At 45.6% G+C, this 21,593-nt stretch overlaps 1 protein-coding gene across 38 annotated transcripts in view; it reads left to right on the top strand.

The window, feature by feature from the left end:
* NDUFB2 (NADH:ubiquinone oxidoreductase subunit B2) overlaps window positions 1-21,593 on the top strand; it is a 1,166,996-nt gene that overhangs the window by 775,214 nt on the left and 370,189 nt on the right. Inside the window, exon 1 of one of the 38 annotated variants that reach the window (XM_050782323.1) lies at window positions 8,011-8,014. The exons of the other annotated variants lie outside the window; for them this stretch is intronic. The gene's annotated coding sequence lies outside the window, so the exon portion shown is untranslated. Of the gene's footprint in view, window positions 1-8,010; window positions 8,015-21,593 lie in introns of those variants that run through there. 38 annotated transcript variants of the gene reach the window in all.

Below are 21,593 nucleotides of genomic sequence, written 5' to 3'. Positions count from 1 at the left end.
GCCTGGCCAACATGGTGAAACCCCTTCTCTACTAAAAATACAAAAATTAGCTGGGCATGGTGGCAGGTGCCTGTAGTCCCAGCTACTCAGGAGGCTGAGGCAGGAGCATGGGTTGAACCCACGAGGCACAGGCTGCAGTGGACCGAGATTACGCCACTGCACTCCAGCCCGGGCAACAGAGCGAGACTCCATCTCAATGACAACACCAAAAAAAGATTGTAGATTAACAAGCAAATGTTTGCTTAATACTGTAACTTAACATAAGGCACGTGGGTTAGGTTGGCTAGACTCCTCACTACAGTGGCCATCCGAGACCATAATCTGGGCTCAGAGCACGGATCTAAAAGAAGCAAGAAGCCCTCATCTGGATGTGGCTTGGCCTGAAGGAGCCTGGGGGCCTCTGATCTCCTGCAAATAGTCGCCAGCTTTCCTTCACTTAGCGGCTGGCCTCAGCAGAGATGTCAGCGATTCATAGAAATGGTTCTTCCCTTTATCCTTTGAGAAAAGGGACATGCAAAATGAGCCAAACGTTTTCTAGTGTGAACAGACTGAGGTGCTGCTTTTAAAAAGACACATGGAGCAACCGAAAAGTCCAGTGGAAAACAGAAAATAACCAAGAGGTCAGAAACTAACACGAGAGAAGAAAGTAGCGATGATTTAAATGTGCGCCTTAACAGTTCACAGGAATGGAACAGAGTTTCCATACACTGAAAGGTGAGTCTCTTTTCCATCTCCACCCAGAGCACAACTTCAAAGAAACAGACTCAAATTGTCGGAAGGGCTAAAAAGAACAACTTTGACTTGTTAGGGATATCAGACTCTGATCCAAACTAACAAAGGAAATAATGTGCTTGCCTTGGAAAATCTTTTTTTTTTTTTTTTTTTTTTTAATGGATAGCTTAAAAAAATAAAAATGAGCCTGGCTGTATTGTGGGTTAGGTGCGGGTTCTGGCTGGACGTCGGGGGAGAGTGTCTGGTGTCTTTCAATCGGTTATAAAAAGCTCCTAGGACCTCAGTCCAGTCTTTTCTAGAAGTACAATTAATTATATTGCACTAACTATTGCCTGTGGTAAGTGGGCATCAATGAAGCTGAGTCTTTCTGTTATTTCTGTTTCCGTGCTTTGAAGACAAGAGTCTTCTCACAGAGCTCTTTGTAAACAGACTTTCTGCCAATGTAATAGTGTAGATTAATTGAACTATAGGAGGAGGGAGAACTTGCAATGTAAAGTGATTCTATGGTACGCTTTACTGTAAAAATGAGAGTCTATTGTAAATGTGGGTTTTTGAAAAGCAAAATGGAAGAGCCCATGCCAGGTAAAAGAATGAATTCCCATCACACATCGGATAGAGAAGCAGGGCGCTGGCAGGTGCCGCATGCACATAAAACTGTTAGCACCATGCCCAGCCCTGAGGACTCAAGCAACACATGGAAGCTCTTGAAATACTATCAGCCTGTGTGGATACTGTTAATCTCCTATTATCCCACATCTACATAAGTACCAGCAGTGACGGAGGATTAAGATTTCATCTAGTGCTCATCAATCTCTTAATCTCTGTTCAGGAACTGACAGTGGTTGAAATCCCAGCTCTCGGCCAGGTGCGGTGGCTCATGCATGTAATCCCAGAGCTTTGGGATCCCTTGAGGCCAGGAGTTTGAGCCTAGCCTGGCCAACATGGTAAAACCCTGCCTCTACTAAAAATACAAAATTTAGCCAGGTGTGGTGGCGAGCACCTGTAATCCCAGCCACTCAGGAGGCTGAGGCAGGAGAATCGCTTGAACCCAGGAGGCAGAGGTTGCAGTGGGCCGAGATCATGCCATTGCACTCCAGTCTGATCAACAAAAGCGAAATTCCGTCTCAAAAAAAAAAAATTCCCAGCTCCCCACACCGGCACAGTTCTCTCCGGCTGCCCTCAACCCCCGCCCTCCTCTCCCTCCACTTGGGTCAAGTCAACCTCCTCCCTACCCTCTGCAAAACTTCAGCTCCTCCCTGCTCATGCCTTTTTCCCCACTCCTGGGGGCGAAGAGATGAAAACAGATGGGTTGCAAATGACTTCTATGGATTAGAGTTGAAATGTAGGTTGAAGATAACTGCGGAGAGAGTACAGGCAAACAAAGCCCAAAGTCCAGCTCCTTCTCTTCAGCTTTCTGCTCCCTCCAACATCCTCTGGAAAGTTCTCAACAGTAAACAGCTCACACAGTTCGGGAAGTATGAGGGGCTTGCACTTTTTCCATGAAACTCTTCAAACACTCATATGAAAATACATTGCAATTATCAGACATCTGGTTTACTTGAATAATATTATATACAAGTACCATTTAATACAGAAGTCAGATTTTATTGCTTTTGGTGAAAGGCCAGAGTAAGATTAAAGAGCAAAGAACAGCACAACGTAACCTGGAGTTAGAGTCAGAGTGAATAACATTGCAAAGGAACTTTCAAAGGAGGAATTATTTCTGGGTCAATTTAACTGTAGAGTCTAAAATAACTTTAGCAGCCAGCTCAGAAGATACACTCTAAACGGACATGTCTGTGTCAAAGAGTAAGAAACTAGCTTTTTCTGAAACATTTCTTTTCTTTTTTTTCTCCTGAGACGGAGTCTCGGTATGTGGCACAGGCTGGAGTGCAGTGGCGTGATGTCGGCTCACTGCAAGCTCCGCCTCCTGGGTTCAAGCAATTCTGTACCTCAGCCTCCCGAGTAGCTGGCCTTACAGGCGCCTGCCATCACGCCCGGCGAGTTTTTGTATTTTTAGTAGAAACGGGGTTTCACCATCTTGGCCAGGCTGGTCTTGGACTGCTGACCTCATGGTCCACCTGCCTCGGCCTCCCAAAGTGCTGGGATTACAGGTGTGAACCACTGCACCCGGCGCGAAACATTTCTTAAGTGAATATGCGTTAGAATTATCCCCAAAACCTTTCTAGTGAAAAGGGTTGATCGACTGGAAGGGTCTAGATGTGTCACTCCTCAGTCCAAACTGCTGAGTGGGAAATGGGTTCCAGAAAAGGCTTGTCTCCGTTTGGAAAATATAAAGTTGGCCAGCGAATGATGCGATAAGGTCAAGTCTAATCACTGTAAATGTTGTGTCCTCTGCAGCCTGCCTATGGGGCAGCTGGGGCCTCAGCTCTCTGCATTTACACTCTGAGAATCTGTCTCTGCTTATCCTGCCTTCTGCCCTTTTGTAGGTTAAATGTGTCCCCCGAGGCCGGGCGCGGTGGTTCAAGCCTGTAATCCCAGCACTTTGGGAGGCCGAGACGGGCGGATCACGAGGTCGGGAGATCGAGACCATCCTGGCTAACATGGTGAAACCCCGTCTCTACTAAAAAAAAAAAATACAAAAAACTAGCCGGGCGAGGTGGCGGGCGCCTGTAGTCCCAGCTACTCGGGAGGCTGAGGCAGGAGAATGGCGTGAACCCGGGAGGCGGAGCTTGCAGTGAGCTGAGATCCGGCCACTGCACTCCACCTGGGCGACAGAGCGAGACTCCGTCTCAAAAAAAAAAAAAAAAAAAATGTGTCCCCCCAAAAGATATATTGAAGTCCTAACCCCCACTACCTGTAAATGTGACCTTATTTGGAAATAGGATCTTTGCAGATGTAATCAAGTTTAAATGAGGTCATACTTAATTAGAGTGGGCCCTACTCCTATATGACTGGGGTCCTTATGAGATCAGAGATACGCACACACAGAGGGAAGACAACGTGAAGAGATCCAGGGAGAATGTCCCGTGACAACGGAGGCAGAGATTGGAGCGGTGCATCTACAAGCAACAGACCACCCAGGATTGTTGGTGACACCAGAAGCTGGAAGAGGCGAGGAAGGATTCCCCACTGGAGGCTTCAGAAGGAGGCTAGCCCAACAGACACCTTGACTGCAGACTTCTAGCCTCCAGAATTATGAGAGAAGAAGCCGCTGTTGGTTGGGCGCAGTGGCTCACGCCTATAATCCCAGCACTTTGGGAGGCTGAGGCAGTGGATCACTTGAGGTCAGGAGTTCAAGACCAGCCTGGCCAACGTGGCAGAACCCCATCTCTACTAAATATACAAAAATTAGCCAGGCATGGTGGCACACACCTGTAATCCCAGCTACTTGGGAGGTTGAGGCAGGAGAATCACTTGAACCCAGGAGGTGGAGATTGCAGTGAGCCAACATCATGCCACTGCACTCCAGCCTGAGCTGACTCAGCGTCCAAAAAAAGAAAAAAAAGAAAAAGAAATTGCTGTTGTTTTAAGCTCCCCAGGCTGTGGTCATTTTTACACAGCCCTAGCAAAGTCATACATCCCCAGATGGCTTTGTCCTCTCCTCTCCTTCTGAATCCCTCCCTGCCCTCATCCACAGAAACACAGGTTCACAGAAATACAGGTGTGTCAGTCCACAGCCACAGACCTCCACACACAGCTCCCCAAATGCACACACACACACACACACATGCACATTCGATGTGTAACTACTGAACTGCAGATTACCGATGTTTTCATTCTGTCTCTCTTTTTTTTTTAACTTTTTTTTTTTTTTTTTTTTTTTTTTGAGACGGAGTCTCGCTCTGTCGCCCAGGCTGGAGTGCAGTGGCGCGATCTCGGCTCACTGCAAGCTCCGCCTCCTGGGTTTACGCCATTCTCCTGCCTCAGCCTCCTGAGTAGCTGGGACTACAGGCGCCCGCCACCGCGCCCGGCTAATTTTTTGTATTTTTAGTAGAGACGGGGTTTCACTGTGGTCTCGATCTCCTGACCTTGTGATCCGCCCGCCTCGGCCTCCCAAAGTGCTGGGATTACAGGCGTGAGCCACCGCGCCCGGCCTTTTTTTTTAACTTTTATTATGGAAAAAAAATTAACATTCACAAAAATAGAGTGGCATAATGAACACCCACATGTTCATTATGAAGAATTTTGCCCATTGTATTTCATCTAGCCCCCAGCCAAGGTCACTTTGCATGGGGCAGTATGTGGAGCATTTTAAAGCCAACAACACACCATGCCAGGTCATCTGTAAAGCTTTAGTGTAAACGACCTCAGGCGCATTTTTTCAGTCACCTCTGAGGAGTATTTTATTACTTATGTAAAAGGAATGAATAGCGTTTTATATCTGGGTCCCCTTTCAGTTATTTTATAGTTCAGTGATTTTTGTCTGCTTGTTTTGTTTTCTCTTTTTTATAATTTTTTATTTAGTGGTTTTAAATATATTCACACAGTTGTGCAACCATCACCACAATCTAATTTTAGAACATTTTCATCACCCCCAAAAGAAACCCTGTACCCATCGTATGTCACTCCTCATTTTCCTCCTCCCCCACACTCCAGCCTCAGACAACCACTAATCTGCTTTTCGTCTCAATAGATTTGCTTACTTAGAACATTTCATATAAAGGGAATCATACAATATCTAGTCTTTTGTAACTGGCTTCTTTTTTCACTTAGCAAAATGTTTCAAGGTGGGTTCATGCTAAAGTATGTATCAGCACTTTAATCCTTTTCATGGCTGAGTAATATTTTATTGCATGGATATGCCACATATTATTTATCCATTTATCAGTTGATGGACATCTGGGTTGTTTCCACCGTTTGGCTATTATGAATAATCCCACAATGAACACTCATGTACAAGTGTTTGTGTGGACATATGTTTCCATTTCTCTCGTGTATATGCCTAAGAGTAGAATTTTTCTGAACATAACTCTATGTCTTGGGGTTTTGTTTTGTTGAGACAGGGTCTTACTTTGTTGTCTAGGCTGAAGTGTAGTGGTATGAACATGGCTCACTGCAGCCTTGACCTTCTGGACTCAAGCGATCCTCCTGCCTCAGCCTCCTGTGTAGCTGGGACCACAGGTGTGCACCAACATGCCTGGCTAACTTTTGTATTTTTTGTAGAGACAGAGTTTTGCCATGTTGCTGAGGCTTAGTCTCAAACTCCTGGGCTCAAGCAATCTGTCCACCTTGGCCTCCCAAAGTGCTAGGACCACAGCCACCATGCCCGGCCTGGTAACTCTGTTTAACTTTCTTTTTTTTTTTTTTTTTTGAGATGGAGTCTCACTCTGTTGCCCAGGTTGGAGTGCAGTGGAGCAATCTCAGCTCACTGCAACCCCCATCTCCCACTTCAACCTCTACCTCCCAAAGTGCTGGGATTATAGGTGTAAGCCACCACACCTAACCATGTTTAACATTTTGAGGAGCCACCAAACTGTTTTCCAAGGTGGCTATAACACTTTACTATCCTACCAGCAATGTATGAAAATTCTAATTTCTCCATAAATTCACTATACTTGTTATTCTCCATCTTTTTTATTATAGCCAACCTGGTAGGTGTAAAGTGATATTTCATTGTGGTTTTTATTTGCATTTCCCTACTGATTAATGATGTTGAGTTTTTTAATGTGCTTATTAACCATTTGTAAACCTCCTTTGGAGAAATATATCTTCAAATCCTTTGCCTGTTTTTCAATTGGGTTATGTCTTTTTGTTGTTGTTGAGTTGTAAAAGATCTTTATATAGTCTGGACAGAAGTCCCATACTGGGTATATGATTTGCAAATATTTTCTCCCATGTGTGAGCTGTCTTTTCCTTTCTTCCTGGTGCCCTGTGAAATACAAAAGCTTTCAATTGGATAAAGTCAGTTTATCTATTTTTTTTTTTTTTTTTTTTTTTTTTTTTTTTTTTTTTAAGACGGAGTCTCGCTCTGTCGCCTGGGCTGGAGTGCAGTGGCCGGACCTCAGCTTACTGCAAGCTCCACCTCCCGGGTTCCCGCCATTCTCCTGCCTCAGCCTCCCGAGTAGCTGGGACCACAGGCACCCGCCACCTCGCCCGGCTAGTTTTTTGTATTTTTAGCAGAGACGGGGTTTCACCGTATTAGCCAGGATGGTCTCGATCTCCTGACCTCGTGATCCGCCCGTCTCGGCCTCCCAAAGTGCTGGGATTACAGGCTTGAGCCACCGCGCCTGGCCTATTTTTTCTTTTGTTGCTTGTGCTTTTGGTGTGGATCCAAGAAACCATTACCTGACTCGATATCACAAAGATTTAGTCCTATGTTTTCTTCAAAGGGTTTTCTAGTTTTAGCTCTTACATTTAGATGTATGATCCACTTTGAGTAATTTTTTAAATATATGGTGTGAGATAGGGATCCAAAGTCATTCTTTTGCATTTGTATACAGATATTACATTTTGATCCTGTTTCTTTTTGACTTGTTCTATGATATTGTACCTGTTTTCCATAAATCACCTTTTATTTATTTATTTAGACACAAGAGTCTTGCTATATTGCCCAGGCTGGACTCAAACTCCTGGGCTCAAGCGATCCTCTGGCCTCAACCTCCAGAATAGCTGGGACTACAGGCACACACAATCATGCTCAGTTCCACAAATCACCTTTTACATGTCTTTGATGAGACTACACCAAGAGTGATAAAAAAGAAAACCCTAACTACACCAAGAGTGATAAAAAAGAAAACCCTAAATGAAGAAACAGTCCATATGAGGAAGTGGTTAGCCCTTCTTTCATAGCCTGTAATCTGTAACTCATTTCTCCAATTTTAATTTTTCCCCTTTTCTTATAATATTTTACAATGCAATTTAGTACCTGCTAGATTAAGTCAGTGGTAACTATATCAATTAGTCCTGACCTAACCTTCAGCTATTCTATTCTTTCCCATCTCTCTCTCTCTCTCTCTCTCTCTATCTCTCTATCTATCTATCTATTTAGAGTTGAAGTCTCACTCAGTCACACAGGCTGGAGTGCAGTGGTACAATCATAGCTCACTGTAGCCTTGAATTCCTGGCCTCCAGTGATCCTCCTGCCTCAGCCTTCTGAGTCTCTGGGATTACAAGCATGAGCCATCAATTTAAAACTTCAATTTGACAAAATTTTGAGCACCAACAATGTATCTATCTGTTGGTCCTGGGTAAATCAGAGGTGAAAAGACAAGTGCCCTGCCCTCAGACTATCACAGCCAAGATGGAGAGAGGTCTGGCATGTAAACAAATAACGAGGGAGTACGAACATAAGAGGGAAGGAGTGATTGTGTGAGGGGGGCTGGAAAACCTCATAAAGGGAGGGGATTGAAGCAAAGACTCAGAGCAGGGCCTAGGCATGGACCAATGTCTGATGCAAGCTGGGTAAGGCCCTTGTCAAGCTGGATACCAGATGCCCCATCTAGAAGAGGCAGTTTCCACTCATCCCCAGCAGATCATATCACTGTAGGTAGACCCAGGAAGGTCAAAATAAGTTGAAAAAAAATCTCAGCCGGGCGTGGTGGCTCATGCCTGTAATCCCAGCATTTTGGGATGCTGAGGTGGGCAGATCACCTGAGGTCAGGAGTTCAAGACCAAGCTGGCCAACACGGTGAAACCCCGTCTCTACTAAAAATACAAAAATTAGCTGGGTGTGATGGTGGGTACCTGTAGTCCCAGCTACTCAGGAGGCTGAGGCAGGAGAATCGCTTGAACCCAGGAAGCAGAGGTTGCAGTGAGCTGAGATCACACCACTGCATTCCAGCCTGGGCAACAGAACGAGACTCCATCTCCAAAAGAAAAAAAAAGAAAAGAAAAAGGAAAAAGTTGAAAAAAAATCTAATTTTTGTGTGGAATTCCTCATTTTTGAAAGCTGTTAATTAATTTGAATTTTAAAACTTTATAGTGGGTTCCTCAAAATGCTGCATAGAATTACCATACAAAGCAGCAATTCCACTCCTGGGTATATTCCCCCAGAGAATTGAAAACAGGGACTCACAGATATTTGTAGGCCAATGTTCATTGCAACCCAAAGTGGAAATAATCCAAGTGTCTATCAACAGATGAACTGATAAATAATATGTGATATATTCATACAATGCAATACTCTGCCATTAAAAAAAAAGTTCAGCTCCAATACATGCTACAACATGGACGAATCTTGGAAATCCTATGCTAAGTAAAATAAGCCAGCCGCAAAAGGACAAATATTATATGATTGTACTACATGAAACACCTAGAATAGGCAAATTCATACAGACAGAAAGTAGAGAAGAGATTACCAGAGGCTGGGGCAGGGAAGTGGGTGGAGGTGCCTAGGAGTTCTTGCTTAATAGTACAGTTTCTGCATGGGGTGATGAAAACGTTTTGGAAACAGTGGGTGATGTTTGCACAACATTGCAAATATAACTAATGCCACTGCATTGTACACTTAATAATGGTTAAAATGGGGGCTGGGCACAGTGGCTCATGCCTGTAATCCCAGCACTTTGAGAGGCCAAGGTGGGCACATCATGAGGTCAGGAGATCGAGACCATCCTGGCTAACCCGGTGAAACCCCATCTCTACTAAAAACACAAAAAATTAGCCGGGCATGGTGGCACATGCCTATAGTCCCAGCTACTCGGAGGCTGAAGCAGGAGAACTGCTTGAACCCAGGAGGGAAAGGTTGCAGTGAGCCGAGATCGCGCCACCGCACTCCGGCCTGAGCAACAGAGCGAGACTCCGTCTCATAACAATAATAAAAATAATGGTTAAAATGTTACACACACACACATACATATATATATATATATATATAAAAACAGCTGGGCCCACTGGCTCACACCTGTAATCCCAGCACTTGGGAAGGCCGAGGAGGGAGGATCAGTTGGGGTCAGGAGTTTGGGACCAGCCTGGCCAACATGAAAAACCCCTGTCTCTACTAAAAATACAAAAATTAGCTGCGTGTGGTGGTGCACACCTGTAATCCCAGCTACTTGGGAGGCTGAGGCAGAAGAATCACTTGAACCCAGGAGGTAGAGGTTGCAGTGAGCTGAGATCATGCCACTGCACTCCAGCCTTGGTGACAGAGCGAGACTCCATCTCAACAAAACAAAACAACAACAAAAACGAAAATTAAATGTTGTATATATCTTACTACCAAAAAAACAAAACCAAAAACCTCTAGAGTGGCTAGACAACATGTATCAGGAGTGGCTCTGTGGGCTGTGGGCCAGCAGTTTGGGCCCTTGTGCTCAGTGGTGACAGCCAGCACCATCTCCACTAAGCCTCTTCATATTCAAGGACCAGCGGTAACGCATAGCTCTATGCTAGACGTTGGAGTGGGGCTGGGGAGGTGGATAAAATTAAAAATATATCTTTTTAATCCTTGAGATTAAAGCTAGAAATAGACCTAACAGTAGTAATATGGCAACGTGCTTTCAGGGGGTTCCAAAAATGTGCCTGGAGAGATTTGGAGAGGAGATCGCATGGATCACACCTGGCTGTGGGGATCACCAAAAGACTGCGAAGGCGCTGGCACATGAGCTGAGCACTGAAGTTTAGGTGAGAGGGCAAGGATGCTGCCTGCCTGAGCAGAGGTCTGGGGGAAGAGCAGAGGGTGTTTGTGAGTACGGATCCAGTTTGACTGGAGCAGACTCCAATTAGAGAAGGAGCTGGGAAGGGAGGAGGGGACTGGGATGAAGAGACCAAGCCAAATCGAGGACTTCCCACTTCATTTTGAGCAGAACAAGCAAAGTTCTCAAAGCTGTTCCTGAGAATGATGAGCCAGGCTCCTGAGAGGAGACAGGGACCTGCTGGAAGGCTAGCAGAGGGGCCAGGAGGGACAACAGTCAGAAGCTGAAGGTTGCAAAGGGAGGGTCTGAATGGGGCCAAGGTGATGGCCACAAAGATGAAGGGAGAGGCTGGAGTGAGGGGGAGGGTCGGGGTTTCCTTTTGATGTGTGGTTTTTGTCTTTTAGGTTAGAGGAGACTGAGGCAGCAGAAAGAAATGGCAGGGGCTGGGTGCAGTGGCTCACCCCTGTAATCCCAGCACTATGGGAGGCTGAGGTAGGTAGAGCACTTGAGGTCAGGAGTTCAAGACCAGCCTGGCCAACGTGGTGAAACCCCGTCTCTACTAAAAATACAAAAATTAGCCTGGCAAGGTGGCGGGTGCCTGTAATCCCAGTTACTCGGGAGGCTGAGGCAGGAGAACTGCTTGAACCTGGGAGGTGGAGGTTGCAGTGAGCTGAGATAGCACCACTGCACTCCAGCCTGGGCAACAGAGAGAGACTTGGGGAGGACTGGAGATGAGAGAGGATGCAGAGGGACCACTGAGCAGGAGGGACCGGAGGGAGCGGAGCTGAGAGACCCGGCAAGGTGAGGATGGCGCAGACATAAGTGAGGGGAGGGTGGGAGAGAGCAAAGAGCAGAGTCTCTAGGACAAGGAAGGAAGATGGCTCCATACTTGCCCAGAAAGATAGTAAACTAAGTCATCTGCTTTGAAGGAGGGGACCAGGAGTGGCTCTGGTGGCTCAACAGTGGCATGTCACAGAGGAAGAATTCAGTGGCTGCTGAGTGTCACGGGGCCCAGCTGAGGCTGGAGAGCACACGCCCAGAGCAACCCCACGAGCGACATGGTTGTCCCTGCTTCGCACACTAAAAGGAGAGTGGGAAAGGCATACAGCATGGGGCGCAGTGGCCAAGCAGGCCTAGGAGCAGTGTAAGAAAACACCAGAAGGGAGATATTCTCCATCAGAAGGCACGTTCTTGTGGGGTTTTTGTTTGTTTGTTAAAATTCAAAGTGTTTTCCCCCCAGAATATACTTTTTAAAACTGACAATTATTTATGGGTAAAATGTAATGTTTTGAGAGATATATACATGTTGTGAAATGATTAAATCAATCCCATGAACATTTCCATCACCTCCAATGCTTACCATTTCTTGAAGTGAGAACACATAAGATGTATTCTCTTAGCATTTCTTAAATATACCATACATTAGTATTAACATAAGGCACGGCCAGGCGTGGTGGTTCACGCCTGTATCCCAGCAATTTGGGAGGTCAAGGCAGGCAGATCCCCTGAGGTTGGGAGTTCCAGACCAGCCTGACCAACACTGACAAACCCCGTATCTGCTAAAAAAAAAAAAAAAAAACAAAATTAGCCTGGCATGGTGGCGCATGCCTGTTTTCCCAGCTACTCGGGAGGCTGAGGCAGGAGAATCACTTGAACCCGGCAGGCGGAGGTTGCAGTGAGCCGAGATCTTGCCATTGCACTCCAGCCTAGGCAACAAGAGCAAAACTCCGTCTCAAAACACACACACACACACACACACACACACAAACACATAAGGCACATCTTTGAAATGGCCAGCCATGGAGAGAAGGGTGACTGGGAGGATGAGAGATGGAGATTTTGAGGGATTTTGAGCTGAAAGGTTGAAGGAGGCACAGCCTCATGTAATTATGAAGTCCAGTTAGCCTCACTGCCCTGTGGGTGACTGCATCCTACAGAGGGAGGCACCCTCGCTAAGAATTGAACATGGCTGTGCAATTCCTCAATACAGAGATGGCAGTGAAGAGGGTGGGAGCCTATCAGTCGATGCTCAACTCACTACAAGAGGAGGGAGTGATTGCCAGAAGTCGGCAGATAGAAGGCACAATGAGGAGATAGAATCACAGTTCAGGACTTACAAGAGAAGAGGGGAGTTGAATGACGGTGATGGAATCCAATTTGTTTCCGACACTAAACTCTAGGTCCTCAGGGGCAGGACCTATGCCTTTTCCCATCTAAGTACTAATCAGGCCCGACCCTGGCTGGCTTCTGAGTCGGGCACATCCAGGGTGGTGTGGCCCCAGCTATGCCTTCCCTTTGTATCTTCAGGTCTAGCAAAGAACCTTACATGTGGCAGGTGTTCCATACTATGTGGCATGAAGGGCAGCATGTCAAGGGAGCACAGGGCACGGCATTCCCTTTTCCTGACCCATAGTCAGGGAGACGTGGGAAGAAGAGACAATTTGACAGGAAGTGATAGGGTCAAGAGGAAGTCCAGCAGATGCTGGCGGGAATGGGTCTGGAAAGCTGTGGGCAGCGCCAGAGGAATTGAGTCCTGAGCAATTGCAGAGAGGGAGCCTGCTCCTAGGACTTCATTCAAATTCCAAATGGAATATACGGAGTTCTAGGGAAGGGCATGTAAATTCAGTAAAACTCATTCGGACTTTCATTAAACAGCCCAGAGCACAGGTCCTATTAGTGGTGTGTTGGTTTCATCTCTTACGTGAAAGAGGTTTACTGAAAAAAGAGCAGTGTGATAGAAATCAAACACAGATCAGGGCGCTAAGCCCGACTGTGCCAACCAAGTCTGTAGCCTTTGGAATCGATGCTGGATGACAATCTCACTGTGCCTCAGCGTCCTTGCTTCTCAATGGGGTGAAGTCTCTGTCCTACCCATTTCATGGGATGGCTCTGATGAGAAAAATGAAAGCGATCTCCAAACATTTCACATCTAAGTGCCCCGAATTGTCCCAGGGCTGTGTATTTTACCTATCCCTTGTGCTTTACAATGTTACATAACACGTTTGAAATAAGTGGGTCGTCTACCAGGGTTTGGAATTCACTGTGATCTGGAGACCCGGTCGTATTCATTGTAAGTTTTGACTCCTGGACAAAAAGCAAAACATTATTCCCACTCAGCCTCCTCCTGTGTTCTATCCTCACGCAGGACATCATCCACACAGCACCCCACTCTTCATCTTACGATGCTCTTTTTGGAAATAAGTATATTTGGATGTTTTGTTACTAAAGCTGCATTCTCCCCGCAGCATGTGTGCTCTGCAGAAACAGGGAAGGGAAAACAGGAACACTCTGAAGCAGTACATTGCCATCCTCACCCACACAGAGCCATGGCTTCCTAGACAAGTCCCCTAACCTGGATGTCTGCAGTGTCCTGGCACGCTGCTGGTAAGTGACAGACACACGCAGGGCTGCAAGGCTAGGAGCTCCCTCTGTGAGGGAGGAACGAGGACACTTCACAGCTTTCACTTGAATGGATCCAAGAGAATGTTTTGTGAAAGTGGCAAAAGAGGTAAGACGGCTTTTTCGCTGCAGAAGTAAAGTGGGACACCCAGCGAGAGCCTCGCTGAGGGAAACCACGCAGTCTGTGGCCTGGCTCTGGCTGACCAGATGAAGAATGATCCCTTTCTAAGCCTATTATGGCACTAGGATGGTTTCTCAACCCGTGATTGTGTTGCGGGTCAAAGCAGGGTAGCTGTGATGAGCCCCGGGCCTGGACCTACACTTAGAGAGTTCAGTGCTGAGGGCAGCTGGCCACCCCCTCCCGTCATGGCCAGCAATCGGTGTGGACCAGCCAAGAGGCACGGGGGCACCTGGCCGAAAAATTATCCCCAGAGGCAAACATTTAACAGCTGTGATGTCTTAAATAAATATCATTCTTGCTGAGCAAGGGAAGAAAGAAAAGAATAAACAGAAAAGAGTGGGAGAAAGAAAGAGAACAGAATGCAGATTAGATTTAAGAGGGGCAGACACGATGATGAGGGGTGGTATCTAGAGCAGTGCTGGAGCACTGAGTAGCTCGCTGGGGCTAAGCAGGCCCCGCCATCAGACCCGTCCCAAAACTGGCAATGCAGATTCCCCTCTTCTCTAAACGTGCTTAGGGCTTAATGCAGAGGGGAGCCGGGAGCCCTTCAAGAAGCCATGAAGGCTTCACCCTGGCACAGACCCAGAGCAGGCACCCTCTCCTCACTGGCAGCATCCCCTGAAACATCGGCCTCCCCTCTGCTTGGCAGCCCGTAGGGCCCAAGGAGGGCACAGAACCGATCCATGGAGGAAGGGTGATGCGGAGAGGGAGCTGCCTGACTCACCCCGTCCTCAGTCACTCAGATCACGGGTGGGCAGGCCTGCGGATGATGAATCACTGAGAGCTGCGAACGCTATTCTGAGCTCTGCCAAGAACACGAGTGCTCTTGTTGGCACCCTGGCACCCTTCACAGTTTCTCTCCTTCCTTGTCTGGCTGCCAGGAGACATGCATTGTAGGAACCGGGTATCTGAGAGGGTTTTTTTTTTAGCCCAACACAGAAACCATCTAACTCTTTCTATTCTTCCTGCTTCTTAACCAGTTCTTGTTAGTCACTGATTGGAAACCGGAACTGAAAGCCACCTCCTTCCCAGCCTAGCTGAGACAGCCTTGCTGAGAAGCCATTCCAGGGCAGGGCGGACCTTACGGAATTTACCAAATGAATCACCTGGCTACGTGTTTGGCTGTGTGTCTGAAAGTACCTAAGAAGTATGTCAGTTAAGTTCTAGATTCTGTAAGGAAAAATCAGACTGGTACCCAGAGCTCTGTATAATTGCACCACACATGAGTTAATTTCTCAATCTATCTGGTTCCCATACGTCCGTGAGAACTTTCATCCACTTTCATCTTTCATCCATAGAAAGAGTTAAGTGCTGTACAGACTAAATCAAACCCACCACAGGCTGCTGGGCTCAGCTACCAGGAATTTAAATAAGAACCTGCCTGTGCAACATCCTCACGCTCCTGTGTATTAAATTGCAAGAGGTCCCACAGGGGAAAGTCAGCTGTCCTTCACCTTCTCACTGTCTTGTGTCACAGACCCTTGGGAATGGGGATTTGGAAAAGCAGAGGTCATGCCTGTATGCTTCAGGAAGATGAGGAGTGTATACCTTCCATTCACAAACATATACTGAATATGAAGAAGGCATTTTGAGGGTTACACAGATGGAGGCACCTCAAGGAGATTAAATCTAGTAGGAGAGATAAGAAGTGTACACAGATCATTTTAAATAAGCACCGCCAGGTGCGGTGGCTCATGCCTGTAATCCCAGCATTTTGGGAGGCCAAGGAAGGAGGAACACTTGAGGCCAGGAGTTCGAGATCAGCCCGGTCAATATGGCGAAACCCCATCTCTACTAAAAATATGAAAATTAGCTGGGCACGGTGGCGTGTACCTGTAGTCCCAGCTACTGTGGAGGCTGAGGCAGGAGAATCACTTGAACCCGGGAGGCAGAGGTTGCAGTGAGCCAAGATCATGCTGTTGCACTCCAGCCTGGGTGATAGAGTGAGACTCTGTCTTAAAAAAACAAAATAAAATAAATAAGCACAGAGTCCTATGTGATATGAAAAAGAATTACCTGGTTTGATGAAAGTTAGGCAGGATTCACAAACTGTGCCTTGAAGAATAAGCACAATTTCCACCAGGGAAGACACAGAGATGATATTAAAGGTGCAGATAACTGCCTCATTCTTCCACAAGGATGTGGGGAGATAAAATCAGAGTGGTATGCGGGGTTTAGACATGCAGTGCCTTAAATGACAGGCTTAGGAGCTTGGGCTTGATCCAGTGGGTCTGGAGAACCCACAAGGCGACAGGGGTGATCCAATCAGAGCTTCCAGAAGCTTGGTCTGGCAGTTGTGGCAAGATGACTTGAAAGGAAGGGAAGCCAGGGAACCAGTATCATAGTTCAGATGGTAACTAATAAAGGCCTGATGAGGGAAGTAACAATGAGATAGAAAAAGAAACTTGTGTGTATAATGTTATGGAGGTAATTAAACAGAGGCCAAATATTCACCAAATGTGAACAAATGAAAGAGGAAGAGAAAGACATCAAAATGATTCTGAAATACTCAAAACCACTAGAGGTAGATGTGTTTTTTTCAACTAGAGAAAATGATTTGTAGCTGAATCGACTGAGAAGATGACAGTGCCATCAACAGGCATATGGACCTCAAGAGGAGAAAACAATTTGGGGGTGGTTCTCCCTTGTGAGGGTGAGAGGCCATGGAGATGACCAGAACACAGTCGAAAATGCATGCAAGTGTGATCAGGGCTGGAGAGAGGGATCCAGGAGTCACCCATGCGGCAGTCACAGTGGGAAGTATGGGACACAGCAAAGAAAAGCATTCCAAAGGCAGAACTGACCAAACAAAGACCTACATTGAGAGAATGGAAGAAACAGAAACAAAATGGGGGAAAGCAAAAAGAATGAGCATTTATTGAGTCACAACCATATGCTTGTGCTAAGAGATTTTACTATGTTATCTGCAAAGTATTTTTTCCATTTTACAGATGAGAAAACTGAATCTAGTCTATTCCATCAAACAACCCAAATTCCACATCAGAAATCCAAGAGTCATTCTCTGCAAATCCATCTCCCTCACCTCTCAGTCAACTGCGACACACCTTGTTATTACTACCTTCTAATCTTTCTTGACTCAATTCCCTTCTTCCAGCCTTACTTTAGAGCCTTCCTTTAGGTCCTCAGGTGTCCCCTGCTTAGGCAATAGCTTCCTCTCTCCAGGTCGCTCTCTTCATGGTCTCACCCATTACCACTCCATCTCCTCTACCACCAAGGGTTCCAATACAAAAATCCAGTTCTCACAACACCTTCAGAAGCTAGCAAGGACCTTGGTGAGGTGGCTCTGCTCACTCTCTGGGATCACCTCAACCACTCACTTGCAGGCACCCCATACTCTGCCCTCACAGACCTATCTGTGGCTCACAGAATACAGCTACCTTCCCATCGCTGCAGGTGCTCCCTGTTTTTCAAGACTATCTCCTACTGTTTTTTAAGAGCAATTCAGGCATCGTATCCTCGAGGTGTCCAAACCTTCCCAGGGGCCGGTTTTCTGTCCCCTTCACTGCCTTGGCCATACCCCCATCACAGCTCTTACCACTACAGCTTAATCTATATGACTAAATCCAATGTAATCTCACTCTCTCTAACACTCAGTATTTTCTGGTGAAATTAATGAACTAATCAATTCAAATCCAAGTCTGATTCTGAGGTTCACATTCTTTCCACTATACAGAGTAGAAAGAGAAACAGGACGGTGCAAGACGACAAGAAGGCAAGAGGCCATCCACAAAACACTCACAGTTAACATCATACTTAACAGTGAAAGACGAGATACTTTCCTCCTAAAATCAGGAGCGAGACAAGGATGTCTGCTCTTATCACTTCTATGCAACACTGTACTGAAGATTCTAACCAGGGAAATTGGGCAAGAAAAAAATAAGGCACCCAGATTGAAAAAGAAGTTAAACTATCTCTGTTCCCAGATGGCATGATCCTATATATAAAAACATCCTAAGGAATCCACAGAATTATTAGAACAAATAAACGAGTTCAGCAAGGTTGCAGGATACAAGATCAATATATAAAACTCAATTGTATATCTCCATATACTAGTATTGAACAACCCAAAATGAAGGTAAGAAAATAATTCCACTTACAATAAAATTAAAAAGAAAAAAATGGCTGGGCGCAGTGGCTCATGCCTATAATCCCAGGACTTTGGGAGGTCGAGGCGGGTGGATCACCTGAGGTCATGAGTTTGAGACCAGCCTGGCCAACATGGTGAAACCCCATCTCTACCAAAAATACAAAAATTAGATGGGCGTGGTGGTGGGCGCCTGTAATCCCAGCTACTCAGGAGGGTGAGGCAGGAGAATCGCTTGAACCTGGGAGGCAGAGTTTGCAGTGAGCCAAGATCACACCATTGCACTCCAGCCTGGGCAACGGGAGTGAACTCTGTCTCAAAAATAAAAAGAAAGAAAGAAATAAAAAAAAAAATACAAAATAGATTTAACAAAAGAAGTAACAACACTTGTGCACCAAAAACTACAAAACGTCACTGAAATAAATTAAAGGCATAAATAAATAAAAAGGCATCCCATATTCATGGATTGAAAGGTTTAATATTGTTAAGATGACAATACTCCTCAAATTGATCTACAGACTCAATACAACCCCTATCAAAATCCCAGCTGTCTTGTTTTATAGGAATTGACAAGTTAATTCTAAAATTCATATGGAAATGCAAGGGACTCAGACTCACCAAAGCAATTTTGAAAATTAAGAACAAAGTTAGAGGACTCACACTTGCTGATTTCAAAACTTACTACAGGCGAGGCATGATGACTCATGCCTGTAATCCCAGCACTTTGAGAGGCTGAGGCGGGTGGATCATTTGAAGTCGAGTTAGAGACCATCCTGGCCAACATGGTGAAACCTCGTCTCTACTGAAAAAATACAAAAATTCAAACTTAGCCAGGTGTGGTGGTGGGTGCCTATAATCCCAGCTACTCGGGAGGCTGAGGCTGAGGCAGAAAAATCACTTGAACCCAAGAGGCAAAAGTTGCAATGAGCCAGCATCGCACCACTACGCTCCAGCCTGGGCAGCAAGACCCTGTCTCAAAAAAAAGAAAAAGAAAAAGAAAAAAACTTACTACAAAGCTATAGTTATTAAGATAAGACAGAACGGTATTGACATAAAGATAGACATATAGATCAATCTGATAAAAATTGAGAGTCCCGAAATAAACCCTTACATTCATGGCCAACTGATATTAAACAAAGATGCCAAAATATTTCAATGGAGGTGAAAATAATCTTTTCAACAAATGATGCTGGGCAACTGGATATTCATGTGTAAAAAAAAATGAATGAGCCTCCTACTTCATACAATCTGCAAAAAATAACACAAAATGGATCATACACCTAAAAGTAAGGGCTAGAACTATGAAACTCTTAGAAGGAAACATAGGAATAAATCTTTGTAACCCTGGATTAGGCCAAGATATCTTATATATGACACCAAACCCAAAAGGGACAAAAGGAAAAATAAATTGGACTTCATCAATATTATTTGTGTGTGTTTCAAAGGACACCAGTAAGAAAGTGAAAAGACATCCCACAGAATGGAAGAAAATTTTGCAAACCCGACATCTGATGAGGGACTTATATCCAAAACATTAGTACATAAAGAACTCCTACAACTCAACAATAAAAGGACAAATAATCTAATTAAAAAATAAAAAAAGATGGCCAGGTATGGTGGCTCACGCCTGTAATCCCAGCACTTTGGGAGGCCAAGACGGGCGGATCATGAGGTCAGGAGATCGAGACCATCCTGGCTAATACGGTGAAACCCCGTCTCTACTAAAAAATACAAAAAACTAGCCAGGCGAAGTAGCGGGTGCCTGTAGTCCCAGCTACTCGGGAGGCTGAGGCAGGAGAATGGCGTGAACCCGAGAGGAGGAGCTTGCAGTGAGCTGAGATCCGGCCACTGCACTCTAGCCTGGGTGACAGAGCAAGACTCCGTCTCAAAAAAAAAAAAAAAAAAAAAAAGGACAAATAATCTAATTAAAAAATAAAAAAAGATGGCCAGGTATGGTGGCTCACGCCTGTAATCCCAGCACTTTGGGAGGCCAAGGCGGGCAGATCACCTGAGGTCAGGAGTTTGAGTCCAGCCTGGCCAACATAGTGAAACCCCATCTCTACTTAAAAAAAAAAGAAAATTAGCCAAGCATGTTTGCAGCGCCTGTAATCCCAGCTACTCCAGAGGTTGAGGCACAAGAATCATTTGAACCTGGGAGGCAGAGGTTGCAGTGAGCCAAGATCACACCACTGCACTCCAGCCTGGGTGACAGAGTGAGTCTCTGCCTCATATTAAAAAAAAAAAAAAAAGAGCAAAGAAGATATTTCACCAAAAAGATATTCAAATGGCCAATAAGCACATGAAAAGATGCTCAACATCGTTATTCATTAGAGAATTGCAAATCAAAACCACAATAACACGCCACTTCAAATCTGTTAGGATTATTAAAAGATAGGCAATAACAAGTGTCAGTGAAAACACAGAGAACCTGGAAGCTTCACAGACTGCCGATGGGATTGTAAAATGATGCAGCCACTTTGGAAAACAGTTTGATGGTTCCTCCAAATGTTAAACATAGAATTACCAAATGATGCAGCAATTCTACAACTAGGTATTTACCCAAGAGAATTTAAAACATATGTTCACACCAAAACTTGTACATGAATGCTCACAGAAGCAGTATTCAAAATAGCCAAAAAGGGGAACACAAATATCCATCAACTGATGAATGAATGAACAAAATGTGGCATATCCACACAACGCAATATTATCCATCCAGCCATAAAAATGAACGAAGAGGCCGGGCGTGGTGGCTCGTACCTGTAATCCCAGCACTTTGGGAGAGGCCAAGGTGGGCGGATCACCTGAGGTCAGGAGTTCAAGACCAGCCTGCCCAACGTAGTGAAACCCTGTCTCTATTAAAAACACAAAAATTAGCCAGGCGTTGATGGGTGCGTGCCTGTAGCTCTAGCTACTCAGGAGGCTGAGGTGGGAGAATCGCTTGAATCTGGGAGGCAGAGGTTGCAGTGAGCAGAGATCGCGCCACTGCACTCCAGCCTGGGTGATAGAGCGAGACTCTATCTCAAAAAAAGTAATGAAAAACTGATACATGCTACAACCTAAACGAACATTTGGCTCAATTGTACCCACAAGAGTTTAATTTATGGAGGTAACCAAGTGACTACACAGAGGTCCATGCCACTGAAAGAAGGCTTTTATGACCTACAGCTCCTGACAGGAGAAGATGCCAGGCTATGTAGGTCCACATGGGGAAGCACCGATTTTGGGCAGGAGGCAGAAGGGTAAGCGAAAAGCCAGGGCCAGAGACTTTATTGTGTCTTCTGCAGGAAAGGCAAGACAGGTTAGGGTTAAACAGTTGAGGACTGACTAGCGTAAATAATTTTGCCAGGCTTTAGAGCGTAGGGGCTGTCAGCTAGTTGCCTGGTGCCTGTCGCTGGGTTGATTGAGGGCGGGGTAATATTAGCTTGGTGTGAGAGTTGGATAAAGAAGACCGCTGATTCGTTTGCAAATGAAAGGTGTTCTCCTGGGCCAGGCCTTGGCGATCTCTAAGAACTGGCTCACTCTGGGAGGGGCAGTGTCTCCCAGTCAGCCAGGCCATGAATAACAAGACATCAAGATTGTAGAAAATAAGAAAATAGAGTTAATCCAGTAGGGCCGTGATGAATGAATGCCAAATAGA

This window comes from Macaca thibetana, chromosome 3 (genome assembly GCF_024542745.1).
Source record: "Macaca thibetana thibetana isolate TM-01 chromosome 3, ASM2454274v1, whole genome shotgun sequence".
Classification (NCBI taxonomy): Eukaryota; Metazoa; Chordata; class Mammalia; order Primates; family Cercopithecidae; genus Macaca; species Macaca thibetana.
Note: the sequence above shows the minus strand (reverse complement) of the source record. Positions and strands in the feature narration are given on the sequence as shown.